This window comes from Diceros bicornis, chromosome 34, assembly GCF_020826845.1.
Source record: "Diceros bicornis minor isolate mBicDic1 chromosome 34, mDicBic1.mat.cur, whole genome shotgun sequence".
Lineage (NCBI taxonomy): Eukaryota > Metazoa > Chordata > Mammalia > Perissodactyla > Rhinocerotidae > Diceros > Diceros bicornis.
Genome location: NC_080773.1, coordinates 16,354,753 through 16,363,244, shown reverse-complemented (window position 1 = coordinate 16,363,244; position 8,492 = coordinate 16,354,753). Strand labels below are relative to the sequence as shown.

General features: G+C 53.8%; 1 pseudogene; it reads right to left on the bottom strand.

Annotated features, from left to right (window-relative positions):
• Positions 1-1,547: 1,547 nt before the first annotated feature.
• On the bottom strand, positions 1,548-5,462 carry LOC131397994 (hormone-sensitive lipase-like; annotated as a pseudogene).
• Between the last annotated feature and the right edge of the window lie 3,030 nt (positions 5,463-8,492).

Sequence of the window (8,492 nt, the reverse complement as noted above, 5' to 3'; positions counted from 1 at the left end):
AGGACTTGTCCCATTTCAAGTGCTCAGTAGCCACATGTGGGCAGTGGCTCCCACCTTGGAGAGTGATGAACTGAAGGGTCACCTGCCAGAACTCTCAGCTGCAGATTCTCACCTGGACGTGCATCTTGGGAGGATTCTCTTTGCATATTGCACAGCTGTTCTTCTTGCTCCAGTTGGGATATAAATTAATTTTATCTGACCCATGCTGCTTACCACTAGGGCCAGGACCCTACATTTGTCAGTTTCTTCACTTGTCTTTACAAATCCATGAAGGCAAAATGCAAGGTGATATGAGAAGAACTGCATAAGTGCACCATGACCCAGAGGGTCACTGGGACAGAACTGTTGACTAGAGTCACAGGGCTCTAAGAGCACCTACTGTGCATCACGTATTGTGCTGGGTGCTTGACACAAAGAGGTGCACGCAGTCCTTACAACATCCTCATGAGGCAGGTACTCTTATTGTACCCATTTCACAGAGGAGCAACGCAAGGCTCACAGATACCGATATTTGCCCATGTCTCCCAGCAACTAGCGAGTGCCTGGTGCTGTAAGGAGCTAGACTGATGTGTGTGCCTCTAGAGGCTGCACTTGTCACCTTATCCTACAAGGAAAACCCCAGTGCTCAATGGTCCACTTGCCTAAAATTCAAATCCTCTTTAATTGTTTTTGTGTGTATTTCTTTGCATTCATTTAAATATCCAAAAATTAAAAACTTAATTTAAAATAAAATATATCCAATTAGAAAAATTTTATGAATAATAGGAACTGCATGTACTTTTGAACATACAATTCCTATTACTCAGAAAATAGTGTTGATTTGCTAGAAATAGAACATAATTCAAGTTGGTTGTGCTTTAAAATTCCAAAAATGTTAAAAAACAGTGGGAAAAAATGGATCCCTAGAGAGGTGTGATTTTCAGCTGCCTGAGGGTCCTGCCATCCAAGGCTAGAAATCTCCTCCACTTCCCAAGGTCCGTCCAGTCTGCTCATCTCCCCACCCCAGGCTCCTACGCCAGCCCCTGCAGGGCGGCATTACCCCCATGGGCCTCAGTTAAGAGTCCGGAAAGAATCTAGGAGGATTGGACTCCCATCTGAGGGCCCAAGCGATTGGAGTGGCGCTTTTGGGACTGATAATCATGACACGTGGCAGGCGTTCTGAGTCATTTCCCAGGGTGTCTTTCTGGGAGAGGCTGTTTGCACAGCTAAATCCTACAATTCCTGGGACTCCAAGATGACCTGGGGGACCAGAAGTCCTGAAGTTTCCAGACATGGACCGTGGCAGCAAATCAAGGCTGTGTTGCAGGGACCAGGACAGATACGGTGCAGAACCAGGAAGGTGATCTCTGCTTCCGTGAGTGCCCAGGGCATGCCTCCTATCCTCCCCCAGGACTTCTGGTGTGGCAGGCTGTCCCTCCTGGCCACCCTGGATGGGTGTGTGAGGGGTGGGCTTCACTCACCTGCCGTGGGCACCGAGTTCCTGTGAGACCTGTGCCTGCTCAGCTCCAGGAAGGAGTTGAGCCGTAGGAGGCACGCTGGTGCAAGTCTCAGAAGAGCAGGGCTGTGTCCTGCCACACCAGCGCCGTCATGCCTAGCGCCTTCTTGTCTGAGTCAGAGTGGTCCTCTGTCTCCTCACCTGTGGAATGTATGTGAGGGGCTGAGTTGGTGTCTTTTCTTTCTGGGCCCCTTCTCAACACCCAGAACTTCAGGCATCTGTGCCCCCAAGGACCCAAGAATATCTGATCGCTTCAGCAGGAACAAGGAATCTCAGATTTAACTCCTCAGCCCCTCTTCCCTCAGACCCAGGAGGCTGGGCTGTAGCCCCTGTCCCTGCAGGACCCAGGCATCCAAGCACCCCCAGGCCCCCAGCTCTGTGGGTGGGGCCTTACCAGCACAGGCGCTGACACACTTGGAGAGCACGCCAAGGGGCAACAGGGGGTCCATGAGGCTCAGAAGGCAGGAGGGTGAGGCTGTAGGCCACAGCATTGTGGCAGAGTAGGCTGCTATGATGCCATCTGGCACCCGCACCCCATAGTCCGCTGCCCGAAGGGACACAGTGAAGCAGAGGTTCCCGCCTGCACTGTCCCCCATGAGGCATAGCCGCTTGCCTGTTGAGCCTCGTTTGGAGCGACCCTTGGTCAATCCTGGCAGGGAGCAACTCAAGCTCTGGGCCAGGAGCCCTGGGCTCTCAGAGGTGGGGCATGGGGGCCCCAAGGCCAAGGTCTAGCCAACTGCAATCTTAGAGACTGGTAAAATGAGGCAGGGATTTGGACCCATTTGGAGAACAGTGGTCAGAGGATCAGGCTGACTTAGGACATGGAGAGGCCTGGAGATCAGGAAGCTCTGGGGAAGCTGGGAGGCTGGTGGTCAGAAGCAAGGAGGACAGGCGTGTGAAAGGAGAGACCAAGGGCTCATTTCAGGAGGGAGGGGCATCTGAGGCCAGGAGATGGAAGGCCAGGGTTCAGGCTGACAGTACAGAAGGTCCACATGCCCTGTGACCTGGGGCGTGGCCCCACACTGTCCTGTGCCTCCCAAGATGCTGGAAGTGGGAGGTCAGAGGAGCTGGAAGAATGGGCTGGAGCTGGGCCAGCGCAGGAAAGCAGGGGGTGGAGAAACAGGAAGGGGAAAGAAAAGGTCAGAGGAGATGGAGAGGTGGAGGGGATGGAGCATCGGGGCTAAAGTGGTGGAGTAGGAGGCAGGAGGAAGTGGTTGAGATGGATTGTCCGGTGAGCAATGGGGCAGCGGGGGAAAGCGCGTAGGCAGAGGTGGGGGTGGGGGGCGGCGAACAGGCGGCAGAGGGCTGGATGGTAGGGGATGGAAGGAGAGGCTACGGTGAGAGACTGAGGCTTGAGCCACTAGATAGCCCACTCCCCCTGCAGTACGGGGTGGGGGCTGAAGCCGGCTGGGGCAGGAACCCGGAGCCAGCAGCAGTGAGGGGCTGGGGCTCACCGAGGAGGGCGCAACGCGTGAGGGCGCAGCAGCTGGCATAGAAGCGTTCCTCCAGCGCGCAGGAGAAGGCAGCCTCGGGGGCCAGGGAGCAGCCGATGGAGAGGATGGGGGCACCCAGCTCCTGGGCCCAGTTCTTGAGGTAGGGCTTTCGGGATTTGGAAGTCTGGCCATGAAGCCGCCGTGGATGTGTACCACCAGGGACCGGGAGCGGGCTGCCTGCTGGGGGCGTGGCCGCAGCTCCAGGCTCCTTGGACCCTCGGACTTCGCCAGGCTGCTGCACTCCTCACTGTCTTGTGGGTGAGTGGGGAAGAGGCGGGTGAGGCTGGGGCGGCCTGCATAGGCCACCCCCCCCCCCAGCGGATGTACTCAGATGTGGGGCGGGTGTGAGCAGTAAGAGGGGGGAGGGCGGCTGGGGGTGGGTCCTGGGGAGGGGGCTGCCTGTGCTTCTCCGCTCCTTACCTGCTCCTGGCTGAGGCGGGCCCTCTTTTCCTGGTGGACTCCATCAACTCCCCGAGATCCCCCCGTGGGGGCCAATTCCAGCTGCCAGGCCCCGCCCTGAGGGCCAATCCTTGCTACACTCCACGGCCGGGCCCCACTACCATGCAATACTGGACTCGCTCCTCTCTGGGTCCCGCCCCCCGAGCAATCCGGGCCCCAATCCACTGCCGGGCCCTGCCCCCAACAGCCAGGGCCTAGGGCCCCGCCCACCCACGCATGGAAGGGCCCAGGAGCAACAAAAATGCTGCCCTGGAGGCCAGGAAAAGCGTCCCTCGGACAGGACTAGTGGGGAGTCTCGCGGGGGGTCACTGCGGAGGGAAGCATAGATGTTCTCACGTCCTGGCGGTGAGCCTCACATTCGCACTCACCTTCCTGCGAAGGGATTCCCTACAATGCCACCTGACCTGCCAGACGGATCCGGAGAGCGGGGCAATTCAAAGGGGGAGGGGCGGAGCGGGGTGGCAGCACTGGAGGAGGAAGACCTGCTTTCTCTCTCCCACACTTTGTCTCCTAGTCCTCCTATCGCTGTTCCTTGGGGTTCTTTTCTCTGCTCTCTTACTCTCCCCGAGAATGGAAGGGAGAATGAAGGAGAAAGCTCGGTGTCTGCACACTAGCCCCACCCCAGGCTGGCCAGCTGGGAGGTGCGGCAGTAGAGGGAGGGGTGCGTGCCTGGGAAAAGGCGGGAAACAGGAGGTTTGAGGCTCGCGCATGCGCAAGCAGTCAACTGCCTCGAGCGCTTGGAGAGAGGCGGCCTCGTGTGGCGCGGCACCTTGGCGAGCGACGGCGTCCCTGGAGACTGGGTTCTGGAAGCCTAGAGAAACAGCTCTTCGTCGTAAGTGCCGGAAAACGCAAACGTGGGACCCTCTCTTTCCCTCCTAACCCTCCTCCCCGCCCTCCCAAAGCGGGCGACCAGCCCAGAGAGACACCCGCTCCCGTCTTCTCCTCAGCCCCGAGAGAGACGCCCAGCCCTTCCGGGAGGCACAGGCCTCGGCCGAGACCAGCGTTGCCGGCCTGCGGATCAGCGGCCCTACAGCGCCCGCAGCTTCTGGATTGGGCTGCACTGTTTTCCCTCAGGCCCCTTCAACAGGGACCCCTCATTCCGCGGATGAAACTCGGGCGCCTGCCCTCTGCATGGCGGGGCTTGTGAGTCTAGAGAAGGAGGGTCGGGTCCTGAGCGGAGCTGGAGCTGCACCCCGGGGCCCACTGCCTGCTTCGGAGGAGGAGGGGGAGTGCTGGCGGCCCGCGGAGTCTTGGGCCCGTCACCCTCCCCTTCCGGTCGCCCAACTCTCCATCCAGCCCCCACCTTGCCCGGAACTTTGGCGACCCCACAGCCATTCTCCAGGGTCTCTTTCTGGCCTGGGACACCCCGGGGTGGCGAGGGGCAGCCTGGCGGGGAGCAAGTGTCTTTCCTGGGAGCTCAGGATTGCACAGTCAGGATGGAACCCCCGATGGTAAAGGTCCACGTCAGCCTGGTGTTGCTGGTGCCTGTGGCACTGTCTGCCTCAGGGCTGTGCTGGGTGGTTTGGGGACGGGTGGATGAATACTGGCAGGAGGGCAGCTTCCCCGGTTTCCTGGCCCCTAGCCCAGAGCCCCTTTCCACTTCTCTGTGATTTCCCCCAGATCCTCCATGGGGGGCAGCCTGGTGCAGGGGAAGATGTCCGACCCTGGCTGGGACCCTGGCTGGCTGCTCCTTAACTGCCCGGCCTCAGGTACAACCTCCTCTTCTCTAGGCCTCAGCTTCCTCATCCATCCAATGGGGCTGGGAGTCTTTGTCTGGCAGGACTGTGGAGGGATCCCCCGAGCTAACTGACATACTGGAGGTCCTTAGTACCCCTGACTGAATGAATGACCGTCCCTGGGAGGCTCCTGGTCCCCCAGGCTCAGTCTCACCTGTGTCCCGGTAGTTTCTGTGATTCTGGCTGGCTCTTCTTCCCGTGTGCTGATGTCCCACCATGTCCTGACATCACTCCATAACCAGGCTTTGCCTTGAAGGCCAGCTTCATTCCCTTGGCCATGGTCCCACCCCTCATGGCTGGTGATTGGTCCTTAGTGGAGACCTCCATCTGATTCTGAGTCTGCATCTGTGACCCACTCAAACCACCCCCCTCCAAAAAAAATGTCTTCTACTCTGGGGCCGGTTGCTGTGAGAACAGTTGGTGCAGGTCTGATAGAAATATCCAGTCCGTCAGAGATCCCTGCTGGGATTTGGCTCCCTGGGCTGGAGCTGCTTGCCGGGCTGTAGGGTCTGAGTGTCCTGGTCTCTCTTGAGGAGCAGATTCATTCTGGGAAGGTGGTCCATTTTGTGGTCCAGGTCTAGGCTGGGCTGGAGGTGTTGATCCAGCTTCTTGTTGAGCTAGAGGTGGCTCTGTCGGCCATGCCCTGGCTGGGATATGCCTCTTTCAATTCTTGTTCCTGTTGACTTCTAGATTCTATTCTTGGCTCAGGTCTCTGCTGTGCGGCAGCTTCCCGTTGAGTGAAGGTCACCCTTTGGGTGGGAGGTGATTGCTGTGGTGCAGGCTCCTGTGGGGCAAGAAATTCCTGCTGCAAAGCAGATTTTTGTTGGGTTCTAGGTTCCTGCTGGGATTCAGCTTCCTGTTGGGCAAGGGCCTCTTTCTGAGTGAGGGGTCTTTGCTGTGAAGCAGGCTCCTGTTGGGTATTGTGTCCCTAATGAATGTTAGATGCCTGTTGGGCTGTAGGTGCCTTTTCTGGCCCAGGCTCTGGCTGGGTGATTGGTGTCTGGTGTGGCTCAGGTTCCCAGTCAGGGCTAGATACTGACTCAGCACCTGGCTCCACTGTTGTTATTTCCCTCACAGGAGATGTTGATCTCCGAGGCTTCATCCTTCTGCCCCTGCCCAAACACCTCCTTTGTCACAGATCCCTCATTGATTGCTCATAATGGCACCTCCCTTTGGATTCCACTCCTTCCTCTTGACATGCCTGGTCTTCCTTTTTAAGGTGGTTTGAAAGTTGACCGACCACTGCTGGCCCTCACTCCTGTGCCAAGCGATGCACTTCTATGCCTCCTGCTGTGGGAAGAGGGAGTAGGATCAGGAGGCACACAGCCTTGACACTCTCCTACCATAGGAGAGGGGCTTGTCCTCTTGTGTCATAAACAGGGCCCGCCCCACTCATCACTCAGTTAAAATGTTTTTTCTTCTAAGGTAAGCAGGGCAACTTAGTCCTCTGTTTCATCTGGGGTGACAAAAGCAAAATTCTGGATGAGTGTTCCATTTTTTTTTCTCCCCTTCTGATGTTTGAGGAAAGGGTCCGAGGGGGAGGCACTCTCTGTAGTGTTGTAATAATCTTTTCTTGTTTATTTATTATTTCCAATGGTTGCCAGTTTAATTTCTTTATATTATTGCTTTGATCATTTCACTCTCATGTTAAAAAAAATGCTTTCATCCCATTTTTAGAGCTTGAAGCCCTTGTCAGTGGTGTTTGAGATCTTCAACACCAACTCTGTAGCTTTGAACTATGGTTCTGCATATATGTCTTCTGTACTACCTTGGAAACTCATAAAGTACAATGACCATTAATGATGATGATGATAATAATCATAACTACTGAAGGCGTTCCATGTACTAGGAAACTGTCCCAGGTTGTTGTTTTTTTAAAACTATATTATCTTTAATAAGACCCTGTCTGATTCATTGCTCTACCTGCTTTCTTTGCCCACCTAGCTCTTACCCCAGAAAGGTTTGTTGAATGAGTGAAAGAATAAATAGTTGGGCAGTGGAGGGAGAGAGAGTGAGGGTGGTGTGGGGAGAAGTGTGTGTAGAATCTCGGTAGAGCTAGGAGTGAACAGGGTAAAGTGGATAATCAGGATTGAGTGTGAGTTGCCAGACCCCATTAGAAAGAAACGATTTTGACCTATTACACTTAAAAATATATATTGACTTCTGTTCACTACTTCCCTGGTTGCATTTCAGGTTGTTGAGACAAGCTGGGAAACTGGAACTTCTTGTTTTCTTCCAGGTAATTAATCTTAAGCCTGGGTAAGAGGAGGGTACAGGAAAAGACTGAGGAGAGAAGGAGGCACTAGAGGGAGTAATAATCTTGGGGAAAATGCTTTTTCAGATCCCTGGAGTGGAGAAAGAGAAGGGGGAGCTTGAGGTGGGAGAAGAGCATCCTCTCGGTGCACTCACTGCCTTCTTGACTGAGAATGTTTCATTGGGAGAGTGGGCTAAAAGCTCCTATGAAGGCAGAGCAAAGCTTGCTAGCTGACATCGTTTGAGAAATGCTGGCAGCCTCTGGAGTGCTTGTTTGACTTCCTGTGGTTCCTTTGGTGCCCTAGGGTGAAAATAAAGGGTAGAGACTAGTGCTAAAAACATTTAAAAAATTTAACTTTTACAAGAGCTTTTAAAATTATAAAGTAAGACTCATCCAGGGGAAAAAATTAAAGTAAAAAAATATAGCCAGTAAAAACTAAAAGGATGGAGCCATCCCTGATGGCCTAGTGGTTAAAGTTCAGTGCTCACCGCTTTGGCTGCCCAGGTTCACTTCCGTGTCATAGAACCATACCACCCGTCTGTCACTTGCCATGTTGTGGCAGTGGCTCACATAGAAGAACTAGAATGACTTACAACTGTTGTATATACAACCATGTACTGGGGCTTTGGGTAGGAAAAAAAAAAAAAGAAGATTGGCAACAAATGTTACTTCAGGGTGAATCTTTCTCTGAAAAAAAAAAACCCAGAAACCAAAAGGACCTTTTTCTACCCCAACCTCCACTCCCTATTCTTCAGAGCTAACTACTGTTAATAGTTTGCTGCATAGTCTTCCATATCTTTTTGTATGTAAACATAATAATTCACTTTAAAAGACAAAAATGAGATTATGCTATACATATTCTTTGCTCTGCACCTTAAATCTTGTATTCAAAATATTATACATCTATAGAGGTCCATAAAAACTTATATGTGCAGTTCAATAAATAGTTATAAAGCAGATATTCATGAAACAACTACCTAAGCCTAGAAATAGGATATTGCCAGCACCGCCCCTCCTTTCTGATCACTATCTTTCTCTCCCCCTCACAGAGGTAA